This window comes from Crocuta crocuta, unplaced genomic scaffold, assembly GCF_008692635.1.
Source record: "Crocuta crocuta isolate KB4526 unplaced genomic scaffold, BGI_CrCroc_1.0 scaffold593, whole genome shotgun sequence".
Classification (NCBI taxonomy): Eukaryota; Metazoa; Chordata; class Mammalia; order Carnivora; family Hyaenidae; genus Crocuta; species Crocuta crocuta.
Window position 1 is genome coordinate 253,833 of NW_027529544.1, and position 6,133 is coordinate 259,965.

Here is a 6,133-nt window from a genome sequence, read left to right on the forward strand (position 1 = left end):
GACCAAAACGATCTTACAGACAGTAAATCAGTATAACAATTCTACATCGAGATGTTTTCTCTGATCGTTGACATCTGTCGATGAAACACCGCTAGTCAACAACCGACCGCAGCCACCGAATCAACATAGCAGTGCACTTCCCAAGTTCACACGTGGCACGTGCCCAGGGGTTCCCACCACAGGGGTTCAGTTAACAAAGCTCGTACAGTGTAAAAGAATAAAAAGCACAGTCCACCGCTCTCAGTTCTTTACGTGTACCTCTTTCCCGTTCAGGTTTCCTTATGAAAATTTGGGGCTTAACCCTTGTCCCCTTTCTGCCTCGCAGGAGGCCCAGAGCTTTCCCGGTTTCCAGGGTGGCACGTAGTTGCCCTAAAACGTAGACGCAAGGGGTGGGAAGCCCATCCCCTGCACTGCCTGGCCAGGGCCAACACCCGCCAGTGGAATGGGATACGTGCGTTTGAAGGCATCACTTACTCTGCTTTCTGTCTATTGCTTTCTTCCTCCCAATGACAGAGAGGATTCTCAGTCACTAGCAGTTTTTCTTCCTGTCAAAACAAGGTGAGGGCTCAACCAGATGGAGACTCTGACTGAAGCACAACATCACACTTCAGACGTAACTGAATAGGTGCTGTGTCATGGAGAAGGTGGTCATTTTTTCCCTGAAAACGGCTGTGGGACTCAACGTTACCCAGTGCTTTTTTCTGACAGGCTGTCCAGCCATGGGGCTTTGTTTGAATACAAATCAGAATATCTGTCTAGATCCCAGCTCTAAAACAGGGCTGCAGTGGGTTCAACAGTGTCCCATCCAAAGTCACACCAACATGAAACCTCAGAATACGACCTTCTTTGGAAACAGGGTTTTTGCAGATGTAATTATGGCTCAAGATGGGATCGTACTGGATTAGCGCAGACCCTAAACCCAATGAAAGTGTCCTTATGGGAGACAGAAAAGGACACAGAGAGACACGGGGGGAAACGATGTAAACATGGAGATAGTTGGAACTATGCTCCCACAAGCCAGGGAATGCCAGGAGCCACCAGAAGCTGAAAGCAGCAACGTCCCAGAAACTTCTGGAGGGAGTGTGGTCCTGCTAACACCTTGATTTCGGACTTCGACCTTCCAGAACTGTGAGAATAAATTTCTGTTGCTTTAAGCCACCCAATGTATGGTACTTGTTACAGCGGTCCTGGTAAACGAGTATCACGGTTCATACACACATAGGGCTCAAAACAAGAAAAACAGTGACATCCTGTTAAGGAAGCGCTACTGGATCCCGTCTGGGTTCAGGACGTATAAGCTTGACATTTCCCCCCTCAATCTATAGATTCGCGTGACGTTACCAATGTGGACTTAATCTACAAAGGAAAACAAAATCACGAGAAGTGACCTGGATTTTAGAAGACGTGACACAGGGCAACATTCATTCAGGATTCCACAGATAATTAGCCCAAAGGCAGAACGTTTTGGAGGAGACAGCACTAAGACGAGTGTTGAAGAATGTTATTGTTCCTCGTTTTTCTATGATAAGCAAGGCTTTCTGGTCGTACTCTCTGCTGTGCTGCCAGAATTAATGATCTGAGCACAGGGGCGTGAAAGCACAGACGATTTCTATCACGAACGACTCATTTCTGCCTCGTCGGCCCCCGCCGGGAACACAGGTGCCTGCCAGCAGGCCTGGAGCTGTCTCTGATGGGTGTCCGTCCTCAGCCCACATCCCTCTCTCCATGACAAATGAAGCCAGTGTATGATTACCATTTCACTTTGGGGACAAAGGTGCATCTCCATCCCCCCCGCCCCACTTTTCTGCAGTGCAGTGCTCAGTCGGTACGATTCCACGCTTTCATCTCATCGACTAAACCACAGCAGCTCACTAAATACTGGGCTGTACGGTTCGCCATATGCTCCCGGTTTTCCAGAGGGTGGACTGAGGGCGACCTGGATGGGGTTCCAGCTGACTGACTGAAGGTTTGGGTCAAAACTGGAGTGTAAACCTTCCGGCTTCGGTGGACCCCACATGATGGGGCACATGTCTCCCATCAGGTATCTAAAAGCACCTGGGGCCCTATGGTCAGGACAGCACTCAAAGCCTAGAGCACACTCCATTTTCCACCACTTCCCCGTGAAGCTTCTCCTCTGACGGCCGAATTCACTGGCTCTGCCCCCTCACTGCCAAAGTGCCTGTGGACTATACCACAGACAGCTAGCTCTTCTAGGTATCAGTTTTAATGTGATGTCATCTCCTCTTCTCAACTGAGTTTAAGCTCTTTCTGGACATGTCTCGGTTTTGACCCAACAGCTACCCAGAAAACACAGGGGATGCTACCTGGTTGGCTCAAGGCTGAGACACCAGTGGCCGTGTGTGTCGGAGGGCCGTCTCCCCCACTGGGGATCACTTTCACGCAGTCTCCTATTAGGACTGTAACCTTGCAGTCTCGGTGGTTATTTATGACTTAAACGGGGTACTTTTCTTAACCTAACAGTAAGCATTTTTTCCTAAGAAATAACCGAAAACATAGCTGACCTTTAAAACGCCACAACTGTCTACTTTCCCATAAGTATTGTTATCATTGAAGTTTTGAATAACGGAAATATCTCTTCAGGAAATGACATATAACGTAATCAAAAACATGTCTGTTCCCAGTGCACAGGAGTTTATTTATCCTACTTAATTTTTTGGTTAGCATTAAAGTACGTTCGAGATTATCTGGAAAAGCAGTAATCACAAATAAAAACATGCTCTCCAGCACGAAGGATTTTATTCTAAGAAAATATTAAATAAGACTCAGATGCTGCTGCTGCTGATGAATTATATAACATACATGTTCTCGGGGAAGTGAATAATACTGAAAACCAAAAGCTCTCAAGTTTAGCTATGTTTTTTCCTGCTAGTGGAATTTCATAAAATTCTGTGTTTTCTAGACGATCTATATTCAAGGCTGAACTAGCCTTTATTGAATAAGTAGCTTCTAGCGGTTCAAAACAGGACAACAAAACAACTTTAATCAAGTATTCACACCACTCAGGTCCCTAATTGCTGTTAAAATATATCCCAAATGTGTATGTAACTAAACTTCCATGAACATTTCTAGTGAAGGTAATGGATTGGAAAGCACTGAGGGCATTCAGATTACTTCCATCTGAGTTCAATCCTTCGTTACTGCTCGAAGGAACATGTGTTTATCCTACACGCCACTAAAAGTGCTGGTGAAAAAAATAATGCCCGATCGTTTTCAGGGTGTAGGGTCAGGCCCCGGCAGCTTCTCAGTCTTTGGCGGTCAGATGAGACTCTGACACCGCAGCATGTTCTCACCCGTGCCAGACAATCTCCACGTCTCCCGAAGACCTGGTAATATCTCCGGGGCTCACCACAGGGCACAAAGGCATCGCGGAGACCCTATGACAAGTAGTTTTCAGTCATGCTACACTACACATTCAGAAAGCACACAGCAGCAAGAAGCTCAATGCATTTAGCGCTGTTATGAGTAATATGGAAGTGCATTCCTTTTCCCGTGTATATTATTAAGTTGCATCAAGCAAGAAATGTCCTTGAAAGAGTGAACTAAAAGTTGTATTAATCACTACTTTGATGAAACAGTGTTAATGACTAGACCGGATAGACATCAAGACTGGAATTCTTTTGCTTTTTAAATATTCTAAACCAATTTAAGAATTCTGAAAAGTGCAGAGTAGAAATATGACTTCTTTTGAAGCCACAAAACATCTTTTATTAAAAATGTACAGGGGCGCCTGGGCGGCTCAGTTGGTTGAGCATCCAACTTTGGCTCAGGTCATGATCTCACGGTTTGTGAGTCCGAGCCCCGCATCAGGCTCTGTGCTGACAGCTCAGAGCCTGGAGCCTGCTTTGGATTCTGTGTCTCCCTCTCTCTCTGTTCCTCCCCTGCTCACTCTGTTTCTCTCTCCTTCAAAGATAAACATTAAGGGGCGCCTGGGTGGCTCGGTCGGTTAGACGTCTGACTTCGGCTGAGGTCATGACCTCACGGTTCGTGGGTTCGAGCCCCGCGTCAGGCCCTGTGCTGACGGCTAGCTCAGAGCCTGGAGCCTGTTTCAGATTCTGTGTCTCCCTCTGTCTCTGACCCTCCCCTGCTCATGCTGTCTGTCTGTCTCTCTCTCTCTCTCTCTCTAATAAATAAAACATTTAAAAAAAATACACATTAAAAAAAAAGTGCAGAATCTCAGTGAACCACTAACCCACACAAAGAGCATCCCAGTAACATATGGTTAAGAAGCCACATTAGAGGATGAGTTATTAGCAACTAACCGTAACAACTAACATTTCCTGGGCACAGACTTCGTACAGAGCACAGTTCCAGAACTTTCTTTTATTGTCTCATTTAACCTTCATAACTTCCACTCCACGAATGAGGATCTCTACCTCAAGTGAGGGGAATGAGGGCCAGACTAGTTAGGGCAGGTGACCTGCAAGGCAAGACCGCTGGTGGACAAATGGCGGAGGTGGGCAGGGCCCCGTGATTTGAGTGGTTCGACCACCACCAGCCCTGTATGATGTTAGTGACAAGGACGTACATATGGAGGAGGAAGGTTAAAGGTGAAGGCTGTACGGGTTCTCATAACATCCACTCTTTTATCTGTTTGCTATCTAGATCATGGTAAAACAGATATGTACTAGTTTCTTCACAGCGATGGCGAGACCTGTGCCCTTTGCTTCACGTCCCCTTGCAGAAGAAAATTCTCAGAGGCAGGGGGACTGTATTAGTTCCCTTGGGCTGCTGTAACAAAGCTCCGCAAACAGGTGGCTTGGAACGACACAAATCTCTTGTCTCACAGGTCTCAAGGCCAGAGATACTGGATTAAGGTGTGGACAGGGTTGTGCTCCCTCCGAAGGCGCTAGGGAAGCCTAAGCCTTTCTCCTGGCTTCCAGTGACAGAGTTCCAGTCTTCACATGGCCTTCTCCTGGGTGGAAGTCTGTCTCTATGTCCGAATGTTTCCCTGTTTATGAGGACACCGGTCCTAAGTGGGTCGGGGCCCACCCTAAACACCTTATGTTCACTTGTAAGACCCTATGTCTGGGGAAGGCCACATCCTGAAGGGGCTTGGGGGGGGTGGGGAAGGTTAGGCCTCCAACCAATCTTTTTTAGGGAACACGAGTCAACCCGTAATAGTGAGGATTACAGTGTCATCTGGAGGCCTGAAGTAAGCTCAGTGATTTAGGAATAATATAAGACACAATAGGAGGTTCATCAAGTTTATAAACGATTCAAAGCCTAACTCACTTTGTACAATGTTCCACGCAAATGGAGCAAGTTGAGCACTTTGATATTTCAAAACCTCTGATCTAAGGCTCATGATTAATACTGAAATACCTCATTCATTCATTCAAAACAATATTAAGCACTGGGCATGACTTAGCAGGTGGTTTCCATGGCCTTTGGTTTAACTTCCCTGGAACTCTACCTGACCGAGTAAGAGGGATGGGACGGTTCGCAGCCATATCTGAACCTGAGCTGCTTACGGTGGGAAGATACACTGCGTTATTGTATTTTAATTACACTCAAGTCTATTTTCTATCGGATAACTATGTATTGAGTTTATTTGAAATCAGTGGATAAATCAAAATGTCTTTTAGAGGACTGGGGTTTGCTGCCGTCCTTAATGAGAACTTCTCTCATAAAAATGTCAACCTCTGGTGGGAAAAACACCGTATTTTACTCTTTGGTAAGAACAACAGAAAGAAATCCCACATTCGTCATATTTGTTTTTCGGAAAACTGTGAAAAAGAGCATTCCAACCAAATGTGGATATGCTTGAACATCTCCTCTCCTTCACTGTTGTGTACTTTCAAATTAGACTTAACAGTTTGTATGTATTCTGTCAAAAAGGTAGAATTTATTTCTTAAGATGAGGGAAAGAAATGTATTTTATGTAAAATAGAAAGCACTGTTTTAAAAATACTTGTTTGGGTACACTTTTTATTTTTTATTTGAGAGAGTAAGAGCGTGTGAGTGAGTGAGCATGAGCAGAGGAGGCACAGAGGGGGAGGCAGAGACAGAGGGAGAGAGGGGCAGAGAGACGGAGCGAATGGGAAGGGGGGAGAGAAAGAGAGGGAGAGGGAGAGAGGGAGGGAGGAAGAGGGAGAGGGAAAGGGAGAATCTT